The sequence below is a fragment of the Mesocricetus auratus genome, unplaced genomic scaffold (genome assembly GCF_017639785.1).
Source record: "Mesocricetus auratus isolate SY011 unplaced genomic scaffold, BCM_Maur_2.0 Super-Scaffold_100009, whole genome shotgun sequence".
NCBI lineage: Eukaryota > Metazoa > Chordata > Mammalia > Rodentia > Cricetidae > Mesocricetus > Mesocricetus auratus.
In genome coordinates, this window is record NW_024429193.1 from 5458188 (window position 1) to 5479802 (window position 21615).

General features: G+C 46.6%; 2 long non-coding RNA genes across 5 annotated transcripts; both read left to right on the forward strand.

Moving 5' to 3' along the window:
- The first annotated feature begins 71 nt into the window (after positions 1–71).
- Positions 72–6250, forward strand: LOC121142278. Of its 2 annotated transcripts, none has more exons than XR_005879256.1 (3): positions 72–347; positions 1111–1203; positions 5824–6250. It is a non-coding gene; the product is annotated as an uncharacterized LOC121142278 (long non-coding RNA). The 2 variants fall into 2 exon arrangements; XR_005879257.1 differs by having other exon boundaries at positions 1117–1203.
- A 3112-nt stretch (positions 6251–9362) lies between these two features.
- On the forward strand, positions 9363–12440 carry LOC121142167. Of its 3 annotated transcripts, none has more exons than XR_005879142.1 (4): positions 9363–10047; positions 10921–11063; positions 11735–11945; positions 12085–12440. It is a non-coding gene; the product is annotated as an uncharacterized LOC121142167 (long non-coding RNA). The 3 variants fall into 3 exon arrangements; XR_005879140.1 differs by having other exon boundaries at positions 9363–9588; XR_005879141.1 differs by having other exon boundaries at positions 9363–9588; positions 12155–12440.
- The last annotated feature ends 9175 nt before the right edge of the window (positions 12441–21615 follow it).

The window sequence follows — 21615 nt, forward strand, 5'->3', positions numbered from 1 at the left end:
TGCTTGCACGGATGTCATCAGCATGGGTCAGAAAGCTGAGGCAGTTTGTGTAGTTGGTGATGTTCGAGAGACCCGATGGACAGCAGTGGTGTGCAGGAGAGCCAGGGGGAGAAGGCCTAGCTTCCCAAGAACTCCACCTTGTGTGTCTCTCAGGCGTGAGGCGCACCCTGTGTACACCACGCTGCGTGTTAATATTAATTAGTTATGGGAACCTCGTCAGGGACTGCTCATGAGTTCCATGTGGTCCTGCCCACTCTCAATCCTCAAGGTTCTGTCCCCCATTTTGTAGTTGAGAACGACGACATGGGTTACTCAACTTGCCAGTAGGCATTGTGCCACCCCCACATGTAAGAGCCTAGTAAACAAAATCTAGAAACTTGGCTTTAGGATTTTGAGTTTTGTAGATGCGATTCCTCTGCACACCTGGCAGGAGCTACAAAATTGGAGCATTAAAGAAACTGTTCAAGCAAGAGTTTCTGTGGGGGCAAGTGGGTCATTAGTAGTGTAGGCCTCGATGCCTTGTGAAGTTCCCACTCCATTTTCTGGAGGGAATGCCGTTCACGCGTGAACCCCGTTCCAAAGGATCTGACCACCTTTCCCAGCTTCCTCGGTCACATACATACACGCGTGCACAGGCTTCACAGACAAACGTGTTGGTGGAGCACCCATACACAGAGATAACGAAGACAATAACGAGAGCAGGGCTCCTTGGCCAGGATGTAGCAGAAAGACCAGCCTCTGCTGCCAGGGCGGCCTGGACTTAAGCAGCTCTGCAGGCTGGAGCAATGACTGGCGGGGGAGGGGGGGCACTTCCTGCTCTCCCAGAGTTCCCAGCTTCAGTTTCCAGCACCTACAGAGGGTGACTCAAAACAACCTACCGCTCCACCCCCAAGGGATTTAAGACCCATACCTGTGCACACCCTCTGTGGTAGTTTGGATGCCACTGGCCCCCATAGCCTCATAGGAGGTGGCACTATTAGGAGGTGTGGCTTTGCTGGAGTGGGTATGGCCTTCCTGGAGGAAGTGTGTCACTATGGGGGGGGGCTTTGAGGTTTCCTGTGCTCAGGATATTATGCCCAGTGTCTCAGTCAACTTTCTGTTGCCTGCAAGGCACAGGTCTCACAGCTGCTACTCCGGCACCACGTCTGCCTGCATGACATCCTGCGCCCCGTCATGACGATAGCGGACTGAACCTCTGAAACTGTGAGTGAGCCACCTCACTTAAACGTTTTCCTTGTAAGAGTTGCAGTAGTCGTGGTGTCTCTTCACAGAAATAAAAACCCGAGACACCGTCTTACGTATACAGATAAATGAAAATAAGACAAATATTAAAAAAACAAAAAGAATATCTCAAGATACATCACAAAGTGACTTTTTTTCAAGCTGAACTTTTTACTTTCCTATTCACGAATCTATGAAAGTTTTAGGAAATACTAGTCTTGAGCGCTCTTAGAAATTAAGTTTGCAAGGAACTGAAGAAAAGTTGATAGATTTGTCTCTTCCTCATGGAGTCTACTCACATTTGTCACAGGATTTCTGAACTTAGACTCAATTCTTAAAAAGACTTATCTTCTTTTATGGTTTGCTTGCATGTGCCTGGTGCCCTCAGAGGTCGGAAGAGGGTTTAGATCCCTGGGGCAGGAGTTAAACAGTCGTGAGTCGCCATGTGGTGCTGGATCCACAGCCAGGTCCTCTGGAAGAGTAGCCAGTGCTCTTAAGCCCCGAGCTGTCTTTCTAGCCCCTGGCCTCAAAATTTTATATGTGAGTTTTCCTTGGTCTCATATTTAACACTGAGGCTTGTCATTTCTGGCAGGGAAGGCAGACCATAGACTGTGTAGCCTTGTCATTACACTTAAAAAATAAATACAGGCAGGGCGTTGGTGGCGCTCGCCTTTAATCCCAGCACTCAGGAGGCAGAGGCAGGTGGATCTCTGTGAGTTCGAGGCCAGCCTGGTCTACAGAGCGAGTTCCAGGACAGCCTCCAAAACAATATAGAGAAACCCTGTCTCGAAAAACCAAATAAATAAATAAATAAATAAATAAATAAATACAGATGATTATATCTTAAGAACATTAGACAGATTTAAAAATTACTTAGATAATATAGAACCATGGATGAAGTTTTTAACCTCTAAAAAACAAATGTAGGCTGGACATACAGGTTAAACAGAGGACACTGATTTATGTATTCCAGAGAAACGAACTGGAACATGCATTGTTAAATTTGGTGTCTCCATGGGAGAACGCAGACCTGGGGCTTCCTAGTTTGTTACGACATCATACACCATTCTGTATCTTAGGTGAAGCCTCCTACACAATAAATCAACAGCTCATAGGGTCCGTGAGACGGCCTGGTGAATAAAGGTGGTTGCTACCAAGTCTGGCAACCTCAGCCCGCACGGAGGAAGGAGAGATCTGGTTTCTGCACAGGTTTGCTCACGCACACTCATACACGTGCACACACTCGTGCACATGCTCACACGCTCACACACATACACACTTACACGCTCACACACATACACACACACATGAGCACACACACTCTCACAGTGCACACACTCTCACACACTCACACACATATGCACTCACACACACTCTCACACGTGCATACACGTACACACACTCACACACACATATGCACACACACACACTCACACACACATGCACACGTGTAACAAAGTAAAAGCACACATAGATCCAAAAATAAAATACAAATCAACATCTCAGGTGACAAAAAAAACCATGAGGTTATTGGAAATCACCACTTAAAGGTCTCCCTGTGACATTGAGGTTTAGAGGAAAGTCCATGGGATGGATCCATTGCTTCTTTAGTTTGCTTTATTTCTGCAAAGCTTCCCAGTAGTTTAAGCCGTGATTACGTGCCTCCTTTTATTGTGACTTTTTATGTCATGGTAAAGAGCTTCACACTCATCAGTTACCATACCTGATGTATGAACATCTTTTAAAGATGTTTAATGTTGGATTTTTTTTCATGTAGAAACTTAAACGGTGGGCATTCGTTTATTTAAGTCCCGTTTTCAGATCAGCCAGTTGGGAGTCCTTTCTTTTTCACATGATTTGTTTTCTTCTTTGTCTGAGTGTGCGTACATGCAGAGTCCAGAAGGTGGCATCCGGTGTCCTGGTCTATCACACTGAGCCTGTTCCTTTGAGGCGGCTTCTCCTGGCCCCAGTGGGCCTCCTGTCTCTGGGACCAGACTGCAGTCCTCATGACTGGGCGTCAACACTCTCACCTGTTGAACCATCTCCCTAGCCCAATGTTTTCACTGAACTTTATTACCAGAGATCTTACTAGGTTTTCTTGATAGCCATGTTATTTTCTAGTTTCTTCTTCTTCTTCTTCTTCTTCTTCTTCTTCTTCTTCTTCTTCTTCTTCTTCTTCTTCTTCTTCTTCTTCTTCTTCTTCTTCTTCTTCTTCTTCTTCTTCTTCTTCTACTTCTTCTTCTTCTTCTTCTTCTTCCTCTTCCTCTTCTTCCTCTTCCTCTTCCTCTTCCTCTTCTTCTTCTTCCTCTTCCTCTTCCTCTTCCTCTTCTTCTTCTTCCTCTTCCTCCTCTTCTTCCTCTTCCTCCTCTTCTTCCTCTTCTTCCTCTTCCTCCTCTTCTTCCTCTTCCTCCTCTTCTTCCTCTTCTTCCTCTTCCTCCTCCTCCTCCTCCTCCTCCTCCTCCTCCTCTTTCTCCTACTTTTTCGTTTTTCGAGACAGGGTTTCTCTGTGGCTTTGGAGCCTATGCTGGAACTCGCTCTGAAGACCAGGCTGGTCTCAAACTCACAGAGATCCGCCTCCCTCTGCCTCCCGAGTGCTGGGATTAAAGGCGTGCGCCACCACCGCCTGGCCTAGTTTCTTCTTTCATTTTGCCCAGAAACAGTACCATCTGAGAATAAAAATAATTTTGGCATTTTGAGTTCAGTAAAGCTTTATACTCACTTTTACTTCCTGCCTTGCTTTCTGGGTGTTAAACAACTGTTGCAGGGACGGTCCTTGCTTTCCCCTTGGCTTTCAAAAGAAATGCCAGCGTGCTGCGGAAATTTATTTTAACTAGGCAAAGATGTGCGACATTTGTTTATGCTCCCTCTGTTTAACTATGTAAGGAAGCGTTGCATTTGTTTCCCATTGCCTGCCTTAGGCACCTGATTGGTCTAATAAGAAGATGAACGGTCGCCGGGCAGTGGTGGCGCATGCCTTTAATCCCAGCACTCAGGAGGCAGAGGCAGGCGGATCTCTGTGAGTTCGAGGCCAGCCTGGTCTACAGAGTGAGTTCCAGGACAGCCTCCAAAACAGTACAGAGAAACCCTGTCTCGAAAAAAAAAAAAAAAAAAAAAAAAAAAAAAAAAGAAGATGAACGGTCAATAGCTAGGCAGGAAAGGTGTAGGCAGGCTGGCAGGCAGAGAGAATGGGTAGGAGGAGAAATCTAGGCTCAAAAAGAAGAGAAAGTAGAGAATCAGGAGAGGAGGGGAAGATGGGAGAAGAGAATAAAGGAGAGACACACCCGGGGCAAAAAGCCAGGCAGCCACCAGACAGACAGACAGACAGACAGACAGACAGATGGACATGAGAGGCAGTGAAAGTAAGATGTACAAAAGAGAAACAGGTAAAAAAAAACCCAGAGGCAAAATGCAGATGAAGAGAAACAGGTGAAGTTATAAGAGCCAGTGGGATAAACGTAAAATCAGGCTGAGCATTCCTAGCGAACGTCAAGTTTCCATGTCACGATTTGGGAGCTGGTTGGTAGCCCCAGAGAAAAAGCCTAGTTCCCAGTGGCCACTTCCCTCTGAAGTCACCTTCCTCTCTCCCATCTCCTGCTGACCTGGGGGAAGGTTTGGGATCCTTGCTTGGTGCTGCAGCTGGCCATGGCCTGTCAGTGGAAAGTGGCAAGGACAGGAAGCCCTGTATGCTGACCTCTGCTAACTCTGTGTCCTTACTGAATGTGACCTTAGCTAGGCCTGCTTAATGCAGGCTTTGTATTAGGAATGTGTACTAACTTTAATCAATCTGTATGCAGGTATGCATGTATCTATATCAATGTATATGTGTATGTATGTATGTATCTATGTGCGTATGTATCTATATCTATCTATGTATATGTATGTATGTATCTATCTATATCTATAGATTTATCTATGTATGTATCTATATCTATATATGTATCTATATGCATGTATCTATCTATGTATCTATGTATGTATCTATAGCTTTATCTATGTATGTATCTATATGTATATATGTATGTATGTATCTATCTATATGTATGTATCTATCTATATCTTTATCTTTATCTATGTATGTATCTATCCATATCTATATCTTTATGTATGCATGCATGTATCTATATTTACAGCTGTATCTTTATGTATGTATGCCTGTGTATATGATTGTATTTATATCTATGTATGTATTTATCTATATGTATGCATGTATGAATCTATCTATCTATTTAATCTATATATTGATTTCATTGGGTGACGTTTTACCCAATGGCTCACTGGTGTGATACAATGGTACTGTCGCAGGATATTTCATCACACTATGAGCCCCAAGGTTGCATTATTTGTTGGAAAAACCTGCTTCTAGCTGTGGTGTGGCTCAGTCTTAGCACACACCTTTAATCATTCATTCATGTGGGCTGTGTTTGAATATATGTTGTGTGCCACGAGTCTGTGTGGTAGGATGCTGTTTTAAGGTGTGTGGCTTCTGTTTATGCTGCACTTGTTTAACTCGGTGAAGCTGGGACTGATGCAGGGTGACCATCTTACCTACTGGGCCATCTTGCTGGCTCAGGATCTCTTTTGTATTGTCTTTGCCATATCCAGTTTGGTTTGAGGTGGCCCCTGTGGTGGCAGCAAGATGAGAAGCTGGGAAGGAGACAGACTGTGAGCATGTCCAGCACTGTGGCGGGGCTGTCCCAGCAGCTAACGCAGAGCAGAGCACTCAGGGATGAACACCGAGGAAGACTCCCCAAAGAAGTAACAGTCATGCCAACATCTTCAACGGATTCCATTTCGGTGAAAAGAGCAGGGTGTTTCTTGATGTACAAAGAAGGAACTGGGAAGAGACCAGTAAGCCCAGAGCATGCAAGAAAAAGATGAAAGCCATTGTCTTCTTTCACCTGTATTTTGATTTCTGACTTTACTAATAGTCCCTTGTACCACTGGTATTAGTATCAGTTTTTAATAGCTTCTCAACTGCTAGATTTTTCCCCCTTTACTATCCTTTGCCTCACTTTAATAAAAATATTTAGGGAAGATATTTAGGGTCATATGTTTCCTGTTTGGTATCTTTTAGACTACAATCATACTTTTGTTTTCTTTCTTTCTTGTGTGTGTGTGTGTGTGTGTGTGTGTGTGTGCTTGTGTGTTGCAGGATATGAACTGTGAAACCCAGATTTTGTTATCTATTGGAAAAACCTGTTTCTAGTTGTGGTGTGGCTCCCTCCTAGCACACTCCTTTAATCCAAGAGCTTCCTGCTTGACTAGTGTAAACAGGGTTAAATAAAGTCTACCTTAGGTCAAGAGGTGAAGCAGGCAGCTACTGGATAAGAATAAAAAAAGAGGGAGGAAGAGGAAGTCGGGAAAACAGAGAGAGAGAGAGAGAGAGAGAGAGAGAGAGAGAGAGAGAGAGAGAGAGAAGAGAGAGAGAGAGAGAGGAGAGAGGAGAAGAAGTAGAGGAACATGGGTTGGAGGAGTTTTGTTTGAGGTGGTGCAGAAGAAAGATCTCTCTTGGACTATGGCAGAGGAAGGTCATCTGGGTGCCTTCTCTGCCTCTCTGAGCTAGCAGGCAGGCTTTCACTTCAGCATCTGACTCGGAGTCTTTGTTGATAATGTAGAATGATAGAGACTTAGTTGAGAACACCTGTGTGCGGTGTGCGTATATACTCGAGTGTGCGCCTGCCTGCCTGTGCATGTTTGTGGCAGGCAGAGGTTGACATCAGCTCTCCTGTGCTGCCTGAGTGAGGTGCAGGGCCAATTTTCCCATTCTAATGAGGTCAGAGTCAAGACCCAGGGGCCAGGGGCCAAGAGTCAGGGCCAAGGGCCAGACATCCACGTGGCTCTTGGTAGCAATACAGGCCTGAATATCCACAGAGACTCTGAAAGAGCTCTTTGAAAGTGATTTTTTTTCTGGATGTCTTCTCTTGTTAGCACACTATACTCTAAAGCACAAAAATCTTGCCTCTTTTGGGTAATGATTAACTAAAAATCATCACTGCCAGCCACAATAATTAGATATTTTAAAATCCCTATTCTCACCACACTGACCTGTTGCTCTTATATAAAAAGTACATTGGAAAACCCGGTGAGTTTCTTCTAACTCTCCAGGGGGAAGCTGTTACCTAAAAGTAAACCAGAGTGGCCTGGTACAGCTCGAGCCGCCATTTCTCCCAGGCTGAGCGGTGCTGAAGCTCTTCTAGTGTGGATGGGGTGACTTCTGTGACTTTCCCATTATAATTCAGTGCGAAGCTATCTTGAAGCAATCTTTAAATACAGCTCAGTGTGATGTGCCTGCCCCAGGCAAATGACATTTCAAAGCAGTGGTTCTTTTCACCCTCAAAGCAAGGAGGTCTGCTCTCTCTTGTAGCTGGAGTGATTTAAATCAAGTTAATTTACCGGGTCAGAATCTAAGTTGTGACTCCTCAGTTTCTTTCATTTCCATTACAAATTAGGTGAGGCGAAGGTGCCTCTGACTAAAAGACCCTGAAGAAAAGACCAGAGTAAAACATCATTAATTTTGAACTCTCTTGTTTTTGAATTGCTGGCCGTGTAGGCAAAGGAACTAACGCTTCTGGGCAAAATAATCCGCAATGGAAATCAGTGAGGGTCCATGATGGAGATCACTGGGTTGACCTTTCCCGGCAACCGTGGGCACCCCAGAGGGCCAGTACAGGAGCCCAGGCCACAGCCTGACAGACAGCTTTCTGTTTTTCACACAGAGACAGAAGAGTGGGGCCAGCGAGTGCTGGTCGCCGCCTGCCCCCACCCCTTCAGCGTGCCCCCCCCCCCCGCTTTCCCACCCCTTCAGCGTGTTCCCCCCCCTGCTTCCCCACCCCTTCAGCCCTTCCCCCACTTTCCCACCCCTTCAGCGTGTTCCCCCCGCTTCCCCACCCCTTCCCCACCCCTTCAGCGTGTCATGTCCCCCCCTTTCCCACCCCTTCAGCCCTTCCCCCGCTTTCCCCTGAACTTTGAATTTAGAGATGACAAGGGCCCCAGAAACGATGAAACCAGAGTGGCGTCCCAATGGTATCAGCTCTCATAGTTTACTGATGCACACAGAAACACATTTATCTGAGAGATGCCCTGTGTTATTTCAATATGTGCATGCATTGCATAAGTTTAGAATTCGGATGAAGTGTCTGAAGGGCTCTCCTAGGCCCTAGCAGGGCAAACATGGTTCTGGCAGGCCTTGCCCTTCCGTCTCATTCCCTCTGCCTCGCTAAAGCCCCATTAGATGACCTTCCTAAAGCTAGCCACCGAGGTCTAGTCCCTTATCTGGTCACTTCCTCCTCCTCCTCCTGAGGCTGACAAACCAGGTCCAGCTAGCTGTCAAAGTATTGAAGTCCAGCAATCAAAAGCCACTTTTGGGATACCCCAATAACATGCCCAATCAAAGCAAAACAACTCACCTTAATGCAGGCTTCCCCTTTCTCTTTATAAACTGCCATCTGTCTAGGGGCCGCTCTGTCTGCTCTCTATGCAGAACCAGTCCTTTGACCCCTGGGGCAAACACCCCTTCCCCCCTCCCTTGATCCTCTTCCTCTCTCCCTCATCTTCTGTCTCAAGCTTGGTCTCTTATTCCCTGCCCTTGGTTTCTCTGGGGCAAATAAAATATCCTTTGTGCTGAGGACACAGTCTTGATGTGCCCTGAGTTACTCTGGTTCTTTCAATATCTTTTGCCTCTTGAAGTCTTCATCTTTTTGTTTGTTCCCAAGGCATCTTAAATACATTGAAACCTCAGATGTTTAAATGCTTGACGTGCATTTAGACGTCAAATTTCCAACAGTAGTTGCGAATTCAGACGTTTGAGAAAAGTGAATGTGTCTTAATTCTTCTACTGATGCTGGGCCCACAGCCACCATTAGGGGGTGTGGCCTTGTGGGAGGAAGCACGTCACTGTGGAGGCGGGCTTTGAGGTCTTACATGCTCAAGCTGCCCCCAGGGTGGCGCACACACACCCTGCTTCTGTTGCCTGCTGATCCAGATGTAGAACTCTCAGCTCTCTCTGCCTGCACGCTGCTGCCATGCTCCCCACCATGACAGTAATGGGCTAAACTCCGAACTGTAAGCCAGGCCTAACTAAATGTCTTCCTTTATAAAAGTCGTCATGGTCGTGGTGTCTCTTTTTCCAGCCTTAGAAACTCTCGCTAAGACAGCAACTGATGAGTTTGGGACAGGAGAGCCTCGCCTCTTCAAGATCCACTGTCTTTCACATTCAGATAGTCCCGTCCCAGAGGGCGTAACCGTCTTGGAACGCCTTTTGGCTTCGTAAATGATGACTGCGTCCACCCAGAACTCCTGCACCTACCGCTTCCCCTCCACAGACTTCTCTTAGTCTTGAGCCGATTTCAAGTCTTTCACGTGACAGAGGTCTGTGTCTCCAGCCCACATTTCTCCCCGAGGCTCGGTCTCGGGAGCTCGGTGAGCTCGGTGAGCTCGAGGGGCTCCCCCCGAGTCTCCTCACCCCCCACGGCGGGTGTTCCTGCACATTGTGCTCCTCGGGGTTTCCCAAACCAGCCCTTTCTACTCCGGCATCCTGAGCACTGGGGTTTGGATACGGCCCCTGTGTCTTCTTCCTGGATTCTTCGGTTACACCTTTCCCGATGCATTTTTCGTTTTGTTTTGCAAGTAAGGATGCAAACCAGACTGGTTTGCTTTTGAAACCATCGTTGATTTTTCTGGTCATACCGCAGTACGCAAATCAGAGTTGTTGGGAGGGTGTTTCCCAGCGGTGCCCGAGCCAGGGTGAATGAAGAGAAGTCAGGAAAGCACTCAGAGATGACGCTGTTTCCCCCCACTGAGAACTTAGATGATCCAGAACTTCCCAAGGTGACAAGCCAGGGTCAGGCACGGAAGTGGCATGGGCTGCGGAAGGAAGGAAGGAAGGAAGGGAGGGAGGGAGGGGGGAAGGGGGAGGGGACCAGCGGAGGAGAACAGAAGTGTGGGGGAGGAGTGGAGGCTGAGGGCCAACAACTACACAGTGCATCTCATAGTGTCAAAGTTGAAGCCGTTACTTTGTGTCAAGGTCACTCCCCCGGAACTAGTTGAGTCCCTCTGAAGACTGCACACGACACAAGTTAAAAGCGTGACTGCCACAAAAGAACACATTCAATTTACAGCTGTCCAACTTATGACATGTACTTCTGTATTTTTCAGTACAGTGCTTCTATTGACTGTGACTAATAGTTTTCCAATATGGGGATTATATTGATTCAAAGTTGTCATCTGTTGGGGACACAAAAGTCATTGTGCCCACAGAGCACTAGGGGAACATGAATGTTAAACATGCAGGGTCTCTCTCCTCAATGGAGGAGATAAAAGTCCTGTTTTCCATCCCAGAAGGCTGGGAGTGGACATTGATAAATGACCTGGTGACCCTTTTGTTGTCTGTGGCAGCATACGACCTCACCCAAAGTCCCCAGAATGCTTATCCCAGAGTCCCTCTCCCCAGACCTTCATCTTTAGCCATAGAACCCACCCTCATGGTCACATGCACTTTGTAGAGAGAGTCTCTGTGTAATCACACCTTAGTCTTTGTGCTGCACCTGGAGCTGGACTGATTGCTGCCTGGAAACTTTGCCCCAAATCGTACTGTGTTTTAAATACGATGACAAAATAGCCGCCTGGTGACACACTCCCAGAAGTCTGACCCAGGTTGACAAAGCCCATCTGTGCTGAGTTTTTATTCTCATCTCTCCGAAGGTACACATCCCTGCCTGGACACCTGCAGGGTCCTGCTCGGTCGTCAAGGAAAAGTTGAAATAAGCTTGGAACCTGATGAAACTGGCACAGGGACGGTCTTTTGATGTGCATGGTGGTTGTCTGTCAGGCGAAGTGACCACAGGGTGAGGATCTGTCAACAAGGAAGGCTTTGCAAGGCAGGAAAGCACTCTGCAAAGCTCGACTGCCCCTGGGGTGGGGGTTTGTACAAGAGTTTCAGGTTAGGTGCGATTTTTATGTGACCTATATTTCTGGAGTTAGGTAGTTTGTTCCAGATGGAGTTTTTATGGCCAGAGTATGCTGGGCAGCAATGGTATGCCTGCAGATCAGTCAGAGACAAATGGATTGACTTTCCCATGCACTTAACTAAGCTTGTAGTGTGACAGAGACTCTGGGCTTGGGGTCAGCAACCCTGGGTTTAAGGATGGGCTCTGCCACTTACCTGAAGGGTGACCTTGAGCAAATCCTTTTAGTTTAACCTTACCCTACTTGACAAACAATCCAAAGCTGTGTGGTGGCACAGGTCTAGACCCTCATAATCTTGTGACTACAGAGATGAAGGCGTGATTGCCTAGAGGTGAAGACCATTGAGGGATTCAAAGCTCCGGCCTGAACCAGAAGACTGTTTCATAGCATGAGGCATCCAGGGAGTGTGGAAACTGTCTTGTGGGTTCTAAAACACTGTTTAAATTAAGCGCCCCCCTCAAAGTCAGCCCGAGCTTTAGACTGAGTTTTTGGCTAATTGGAGATAGAGTGTGAGACCTTGTCTCAGTAAAACCAAAACACTTTTCTTCAGGGGCTGAAGAAAGGCTCAGTGGGTAAAGGTGCCTCGCAAGCCTGCTGAGTTCAGTTTGACCCCGAGAACCCAGCGGGAAATAGAGTACTGATGCCACCGAGTCCTGGGAAGTCCACATGTGTCAGAGCATGTCTGTGCTGCCCCATAAGTTACATGCACAAACATGCTAATAATAGGTAAAAATCAAAGAGACTCCAGGGCCCATCTTTGGGTAAGTAAGATCTATTAACCTTTTCTAATTTCTAAGGAAATTTATAGCCACTTTTTTTTATTGGTAAAAATTTCTACTTCAAATGTTCAGCAAATTTTAAATAAAATATGTTTAATTGACTGCTTTTTCTTTTTTATAGATCAATAAGACTGGAAGCAAAGGAAAGAAACTTTTTGTTATTTGTTTCTTTTCTCTCATTTATTTAACAGGCTTTCTGTATGACCTTCAGTCCTACATCATGACTGTGAAAATTTGATGACATCTTGACTTTTTTTTTTTTTTACAGTGACCCAATCCCTGGTTTCAGTAATACCTCCCTGGACTAACATTCTTCTCTCTCACCGTGTTGCTATAATAATTCATCCAGGTAAAACACAATACATGTGGCACGCCCGCTATGTAAAAGTAATTTTTGTCAATGTCAAAACTAAAGGTGTTGTGTTTTTCTTTTTAACTCTTTGGGTGCCCCACCACCCAGCTCCCAAATAAATACACAGAGACTTTCTCTTACAAATGCCAGACCTTAGCTTGTCTTATTTCTAGTCAAGCTTTTCTGACTTAAGTTATCCCATTTCTCTTTAACTACATTTGCCTCTGGGCTTTTTGTCTTTCTTTATTTTATATCTCTATTTCCCTCTTACTCCATGGCTGGCTGTGTGGCTGTGTGGCTGCATGGCTGTGTGGCTGTGTGGCCTGTGTGCTGGGTAGCTGTGTGGCTGACCCTTGGTGTTCTCCTCTCCTTTTCCTTTTCTTGCTCCTCCCTCTAATGCTGAGCCTAGATTTCTCCTCCTGTTTATTCTCTTCTGCGTAGCTATTGGCCATTCAGCTCTTCATAAGACCAATAAGGTATTGTAGACAGGCAAAGTAACACAGTTTTACAGAGTTAAACCAATGCAACACAAAAGAATATAACAAATTTTTGCCCAGTTAAAATAGAATTCTATCACAAAAGGCATGATCCACACTGTGGTTTACTGGACAACAAGGCATCCCAATCACTACTTTCCATGAGTATGTTAAAAAAAAAAAGAGTATTATATAGATCAGGTTGGTTTGTAGGTTTGTCTGTGCGCAGAACCTCTGGTAGTGCTCAAGTAAGGGGACACAGAAGGAGGAATGTGTTGCTTTTGTGCTCACTTGAACTTCACTTTTTTTTTTTTTTTGGTTTTTCGAGACAGGGTTTCTCTGTATTGTTTTGGAGGCTTTCCTGGAACTCACTCTGTAGACCAGGCTGGCCTCGAACTCACAGAGATCCTCCTGCCTCTGCCTCCCGAGAGCTGGGATAAAAGGCGAGCGCCACCAATGCCCAACAAACGAAACATTTTGGAAACTCTGGGGATCCAACCCGAGGCCTCAGACATGCAAAGCATACGCTCTGCTGCCGAGCTACAGCCCCATTCGAACTTCACTCTTACTGAAGAGTTCATCTGCCTTGCTGGTGCCGCTGCCTCCTTCAGTGTTGTCATCAGCCTTTTGGGGCTTCCAATGTGGACTGAAGACCAGGGGCTCTCCAGGAAGACCGCAGGAGGACTACAGTGTCAGACTGGGGCGCCGAGACACCCAGCCTCATGTACTGAGCAACAGGGCTCGTTGCCTTTCTGGTGTGAGGCAGCCATTGTTGTACTATCCTGACTTAGCCGTACCACGTAAGCCAATCCAATAAACCCCTTTGAATACACGTTCGCCGATTCGGTTCTGTTCCGCCAGTGAGTGCAGACACAAATGGTTTGTATGAGCTACTTACATCCCTGCGCATGGCCCTGGAGGTCTTTGACATGAGCGGCCCCTCCTTTGTTCTGTGCCCCGGCCTCCTCCCTACTGACTGGGGAGAAGCGCTGTCCATCCCGACACAATCAGGCCTCACTCCTCTACCTTCTGCCGCCCTGCTGCTCAGCAGCGCCCTTCCTCTTCCCCTCCTCTCCACCAGGCTGGGTTCTCTGCCCCATCCTGTCTTCCAGGAGGGGCTGCCCCCGCCCCCCACCTTCCTCCACTCCTGGACTCCACACTGAGTGGAATGTAGGCTTTGATCTCAGGGGCGGAGGAAATGTTTCATTTACCTTTACGCACTTGGCACCAACCACAGAGCCTGGTACAAAAGAGCGTTCCAACACCAGTGGGCTGAGTCATGCGTGGACCAGAAAGCCGTGCACAGGCCCGCTTTTCGGGTCCAGCCGGGAACACTCACTTTGTGAACAGGTCTTTTAGGACAGTCTGCACCATAGCCTGCCAGCTTGCTCTCCTGGCGGCTCTCCACAAGAGTACCGTGGAGAAAGCATCCTCCTCTTCCGACGATGCAGGTCAGCGTCGCCGCGATGATTGGATAGCGTATTTATGGAGCTGTTATTTTTCTCACAGGTGCTTTCTTTTAGAAAAAGATAGGCTTTAAAAATGAATGACCTGAAATATCTGCAAGAAAAGGGAAATATGCAGTTGACCTCTAAATTCCCCGATGTTGAAATAAGGCAACTTGAGCACCATCGCCATAATAATAACTAACAACGCAAGATAGGTCTGAAGTTCATCCAATCTGTACTTTCATCAAGACAAATAACTCAGACGACAGGGGCACATGAAATGAATGACAAGCAGGCTTGATCGATACTATGATATTTATTCTGTGTCTTAAATCCAAGAGAACAATGTTGTGATATTTTCATTTCAAAGTGACTAAAATGTGTAGTGTTTGTGTGTTAGTGTGTGTCAGGCATTGTGCCCAACAAATTATTCAATAATTACTTAATTGCCTCTTTTAAAGTTTCTTTTTTTTGTAGAATGTAAGCCCATTTTGACTTTAGCAAGAATGTAAATGTTATGTCCTAAACAAATAGGAAGTGATTTAAATCCCAAGAAAATATTAAATGCGGTCCCATCTTCAGATGAATGGATGCTGTGGTCCCAAGGTCCAGTCATAAACACAGAGTCCATAAGATAAAGTGACTTCTCCCTTGGTGCACAGCGGCCTTCACTTGGCCCCAGGACGGCAGACTTGACTTCTGGCGATGTAGTTTATGTCTCCTTCCGCCCTTTGGCTGGAGGTTTGCTCCCTTTCTGGTGACTTCCATGTCCTTTCTCTCTCTGCCATTGTCCTCGATGGCCTGGGGCCGGAGGAGCCAAAGAGGAGTCCTTAATGCTTCAGGGGATCCATCTTCCCCTTTCCAGTTTTTTTCTTGAGATACCCTGTGTCCTCTGGCAGGATCTGCATGACCATACCCCCTGACCTTTTCTCTTCTACCTTGGGAATATTTTACCTCCTGCAGCCTTGTGAAGGAAAGGGATCTGACATCAGTTACGTTTAAAATCTCCGTCTTAGTCGGTGTTCTATTGCTGTGAAGAGGTACTGACCGCAGCAACTCTTATAAGAGGAAAAACATTTAACTGGGGTTTGCTTGCCGTTCAGATGTTGTGCCAGTTGTCACGGCTGGGCATGGAGGCGTGCAGGCAGGTGCGGTGTTGGAGCGGTGGCTGAGAGTTCTAAGTCCAAATCCACAGGCAGCAGGAAGAGAGCTAAAGTTTCTTTTTCATTATGGGTGTATGTGGGTGTGGTCACCTGAGTGCAGAACGGACACACCAGACCCCTCTGGAATTGGGGGTTACAGGCAGTTATGAGCTCTCTGTCATGGGTACTGGGAACCAAACTTGGGTCCTCTGCAAGAGCAGTTTGAGGTCTTAACTACTGAGTCATCTTACTAAGTTCCATTGCCTCATTTAGAATTTAGTACTCTGTTGATTAGTTGGGGTTCTTCAGGGAATAGAGTCAATATATATGTGTAACACACATACACACACACACATAATGCATGTAGGCATGCATACATAAATGCATGCATTATACAGGCTAACAAACTTGTGCTGTAGGTTCAATACCATCGCTGCTTTGTAGACAAGGAAAAGAGATCCCAGAGCTTCCCCACTGAGCACCATCTACAAATGGCAGGTGACCTTCTCCAAGATTGGTCTATCTGACCAAATTACTTTGTTTTGAATTCACAATCCTGGCTTTTTTCTTTGTTTGGTTGATTAGAATGAAATTTCAAACACAAACATCAGTATTTGTAGAATATAGACTCATTGCACCAACACTTTTAGTGGAATTAATATTAAATGTATCAGTAATATTAAGAGTATCATTAGGGATGGGAGATGGCTTGCTCAGTAAAATGAGGACTGAGTCAGGATAGTTAGCGCTTGTGTAAATCTGGGTTAGCAATATGTGTCTGCAACCCCGGCACTGGGAAACAGGGACAGGAAGAGTCCCAGGGCTTGCTTGTTGCAGAACTCCACGTTCAGTGAAAGAGTCTGCCTCACAAAATAAGATGGAGAGTGACTGAGAAAGGCTGTGACTTCTGGTCTCCATACATGAGTGTACACATACATGTTACATCTACATACAAACACATGTACATGAAAAGTAGGACAAGACAAAACAAATTAGTATTAGTTTACTAATGTAAATTTTTGTCTTAGTGTGCTTGGTAGCGAAGATGCCGAGCTGGACTTTAAATGAGAACATATTTATTAATCTGTGCTCTTTCTCTTTGTTTTTCAGCATAATGATAAAAAAAAAACACATAAGTCACCAGACAAGCAATTTCTCCAACATATTCTCTTGCAAAGACAATATTACCTTTGGCACAGGTATGCCTATTTTTTGCTGATGTTGTTAGAAAATGACAAGGACAGTCAAAATGAGAAACGGACAGGGTCTCTGTCTCCCCTGTTTTTAATAAGCATTGTCAAGAGAAATAATAATCAGGTTTGAGCTTGTTTGTCCTTCAAGCACCTTTGAAACACTCCCTTGAGAATCTAAGGGAGGCCCAAAGCAGTCAAAGGAAGGCAGACAGTCGAGTGTGTTTCCAATGTTGGGGTCCCTTGAATTGAGGAAGGATCCCCAAGCTGGATTCATTGCCCCAAGAATCAAGAGTCCACGCGCCAATTGATGCAACACGCAAGAGGCTTTAATTAGGCATCTGCAGATAGGCCTCTCGGTCAGCTTTTAGACCGATTGGCCCCGAGGTTCAGTTACAATCAGCTTTTAAAGACAAAAAACCACAAGCCTTTGGGAGGGGTCCCTATCTTGTGACGGGGGGGGGGGGGATGGGGGGGGACAGACGTGACTGCTGACCAAGGGAAGTAGATGTCTTCCTGACCTACACATTGTAAATTCCTCAGACCTTGGTATGAGTTAATCATCTCTCCCTAAGTAAATGGTGGTTATCATCTCATTGTTTCCCATGAATCTTGTTTGCCCATCTCTGACGCCCTGGTCAGTTCGCCACAGGTGGTCAGCAGCCCGGAATTTGGCCTTTTGTGGGTTTACAGCCCTTCTGCAATTAAGGTTGCTAAACCATACATCCCATTCTGTGGTTTGACCAGTTCCTGGAATGAGGCCCTTTGTTCACTTCCTGAGTTCTTTAGTGGGGTGCCCTCCCTGTTTAAGCTTATATTTTATTTCTATAATTTCTAGGTCTTTCACATACTCTAGTCTAAGTGTGACTCAGACTCAGGGAGTTGTCTTCTTGGGTGCTGGAAAACGGAAGTAAAGCTGTGTCTTCTAACAGGGAAATAAACACAGCTCCCACCCGAAGGAGGAAACGTCCTCCACAGGCTTTACCCTAAAGACTCCTCCAGACTCCTATCTCAGGCATGAAGACTTCAGGAAAAATTGTCAAGTGTTTGTGGATATGGAATTCGGGTCCTGCTGTTGAGTGTTGAAGACTGGGTTCCCAGCTTTCGGTGACATCAGGGGTGGTCCTGATAGAAAGTTCCACCTACAAAGCACCAGTCTGTATGAAGTAAACCTGATTTGTGTTCTCGATGGAACGGTTAAAATTGAGAGCCTCTATGAAAAGAAATGAGACATATTCAAGCTTGACCTTGACATCAGGGAGAGGAGGGGAGGATGAGCCTGTTTTCAAAGTGGTGCGACTTCCGGCAGCCCAAGGAAGCTCTCACTGACTGCAGCAAATCTTCCTCAGTCCCACTGGTGCCTGAAGGCAGAGCCCTTGGAACTGTACTATCTTACGATAAGGGGCTGGCGGGGAGGACGCGAGAGCCCTTTACCCACCACACCATCTGCAGGACCTGGCTTATCACACCCTGTGCCGAGACTGTGAACTGTGGCCAGGAAAGGGCATGAGGGTTTGGGCACGTGAGCAGGGTGGCAGATGGAAGACCAGTGTCGGCCAGCTCCCCACCACCGTGACAGACACCCGTGGCGATGGATCCCCTGAAAACGTGGAAGGGTTTATTGTTGACTCGCGGTTTCAGCCTACGGTTACTCGGTCCTGTTGCCTTTGGGGTTTGATGATGGTCATACTTCATGTCGTGAGAGGGAAAAGATGCACACTGCAGGGCAGCTGAGAAGAGACAAGAACGCGGAGTGCTCACACACGACTATGCTCACTAGTCCCCATCTTCCAAGGTCTGGTAGCCCCGCCCATCCTCCCTGCCTGGCCACTAGCCAAGCAGTATTTTACTCATTAACCAATAGGAGAAGCACATGCACAGAAGGACTTCCCCCATCGGCACTGTAATTTCGCTCTGTGCTTTCTGACTGCAAAAGGGAAGGGAGCCTGACACCATGTGTTTCCTGCTGTGTCCCCTCCAAATGTGAGGGAAAATAAATCCTTATGTTGCTTTTGGTCAGGAATTCACTCACGTATACACGTGGGGACAACAGTAATTCTTAAGCACAGAAAAGCAAGATGCACAAGGAAGAGATGTTGGGAGATGTCATTCTGTAAATATGTGTCTGATTGGTTTGAATAAAGCACTGCTGGCCAATAGGGAAGCAAGATGGGTGGGACTAGGAGTCGAGGAGGATTCTGGGAAATGTAGGGAAGAGAGTTGTTGCGATGTGATCCCTGGAGGAGAGGACACAAGTCTGGCATCCTTGGAAAGATAAGTCCTTATAAAAATATATATTGGTGATTATGGGACAATAATTAAGCCAGAGCTAGACAATGCGCAACAATAGCAAACGGCCAACAGCTTCATAATTGATATAGCGTCCTGTGTGTTATTTGAGACTGACGCGGCTCTGGGACCAGGCTGCCAGGAAGACAGTATGCTACAAAGAGAAAGTTCAGAGGAGCTTGAAAAGTCACACCACATTCTAGGAATGACTAAGGAGAAAAAGCTATTATCTAGGCTCATGCTGGCAAGATTTCCAACCCCCAGATAAAGGGAAAGCCTCACCTCCTAGTGTCCTCCTCCCCTCACTCCGCTATTGCTGCATTGTTGATGGGGGAAGTCCTGTGTATATGCCAATAAAGCACTGTTGGCCAATAGGGAAGCAAGAAAGGTGGGACTAGGAGTCCAGGAGGACTCTGGGTAGGAGAAACACAGGGAGTCAAGATGTAACCGCCATAGGGGTAGGAAGCCTGGAAACTTTTCTCCGATAAGAGAAATACTTAGATTAACAATTATGCGATAAATACTTAAGTCAGAGCTAGCCAGTAAGAAACAAGCAAGGCCAACAGCTTCATAATTAATGCAGCGTCTTGTGTGTTATTTGGGGACTACAACTCGGCAGAGCCCAGGCGACTGGTGGGGAAAAACCAAAGCAGCAGACAAGGAAAAGGCTTCTCTCTACACATTGTTGATGGCTGACAAGAGCTGCTTTGTAAGGAGGGAGCAATGGTAGCTGTGTCTTGTCAACTTTACACAAGCTAGTCATCCAGAAAGGATTGAGAAAACACCTCCATAAGATCAGGCTGTAGGCAGACCTGTAGGACATTTTCTTAATTACTGATTGATGTGGGAGGGCCCAGCCCATTGTGGGTGGGGTCATTTCTGGGCTGGTTATCCTGGGGTCTATAAGAAAGCAGCCTGAGCAAGCCACAGGGAACAAGCCGGTAAGCAGCTCCCCTCCATGGCTTCTGCATCAGTTTCTGCTCCCCAGGTTCCTGCCCAGTGTGAGTTCCTGCTCCAGGTTCCTGCCCTGTGTGAGTTCCTGCCCCCAGGTTCCTGTTCTGTGTGAGTTCCTGCCCCAGGTTCCTGCCCTGTGTGAGTTCCTGCCCCCAGGTTCCTGTTCTGTGTGAGTTCCTGCTCCAGGTTCCTGCCCTGTGTGAGTTCCTGCCCCCAGGTTCCTGCCCAGTGTGAGTTCCTGCTCCAGGTTTCTGCCCTGTGTGAGTTCCTGCCCCAGGTTCCTGCCCTGTGTGAGTTCCTGCCCCAGGTTCCTGCCCTGTGTGAGTTCCTGCCCCCAGGTTCCTGCCCTGTGTGAGTTCCTGCCCCAGGTTCCTGCCCTGTGTGAGTTCCTGCCCCAGGTTCCTGCCCTGTGTGAGTTCCTGCCCCAGGTTCCTGCCCTGTGTGAGTTCCTGCCCCAGGTTCCTGCTCTGTGTGAGTTCCTGCCTTCACTTCTTTGCTGCTGTTGTTTGAGACAGGGTCTCTCTGTGTAGTCTGACTGTCCTGGAACTCACTTTATAGACCAGGCTCACCTCAGAGTCACAGAGCTCCACCTGCCTCTGCTTCCCAGGTGCTGGAATAAAAGGTGTGTGCCGCCACCACCACCCAGCAACCCTCACTGCTTTTGGTAATGAACTATTACATGGAACTGTGAGTGAAATCCCCCCCAACACACACACAAGTTTTGTTGTTGTTGTTGTTCTGTTGTTTCTTCACAGCAATAGTAGCCCTAATTAAGACATAGCCAATAAGGATGGGGGAAGTCCTTCTGCGTATATGTTTGTCTTATTGGTTGATAAATAAAGCACTGTTGGCCAATAGGGAAGCGAGATAGGTGGGACTAGGAGTCGAGGAAGATTCTGGGAAATGTAGTAAAGAGGAGGGAGTCGCCATGCAATCCCAGGAAGAAAGGATGCATGAGACTGGTATCCTCAGTAAAATGAGACCTTATAGAAATTATATATAGTTATGGGTAACACTTAAGACAGAACTAGCCAATGAGAAGCCCTGGACATTGGCCTACAGCATTGTAACTGATAGAGTCTCTGTGTGTTATTTGGGGTTGATGCGGCTCTGGGACCAGGCTGGCAGGAAGAATCCTGTAACATAAGAAGGATACCCACATATCCAAACTCTCTGGAACTGGCAGACAAGAATACGTCCACCCTTCTCTCATGAAAGCCAGGAAATCTCTAAGTCTCAAGACTACAAGAGGGAAGTTTGCCTGGAGACACTCCAGCAGATACCTACCACAGTGAGTGTTTAGCATCTCAGTATTGCCTCTACCTGTCTTCTCAGACATGCTTGCCACCCCATGCTTCAGCTGCCTCGGCCTGGCAGACATGGATCAAAGGTCTGAACTTGGTGACCTCTGAGATTCATAGGACCAGAGGTTGAGAGAAGGGGCACTTTGGCTTTTGGCGCTGACCTGAAATCCAAGGCTGGGACTAAGTTAGCAACCAAATTCCAGTTTAGTGACAGGGTTTGGTCAGCCTGCTTTGTTTTGAGAAACTTGTAGCTCCAAAAGGTAAAACAGAAGAAGAAAACACACACACACACACACACACACACACACACACACACACACACACACAATCCCAAGCAAGAGGAAAAAAGATTCCAAACAACAATTAGGCTGACTTTGAACTTTAGCGATCTTGAAACAGCTAAAGAGACCTCGTAGATGAATTTAAAGAAAGGACTGAAATGTAAGGATGCAACAGAGAACAAGATAAAACTCACGATCCTGATCTAAGGAGAGAAA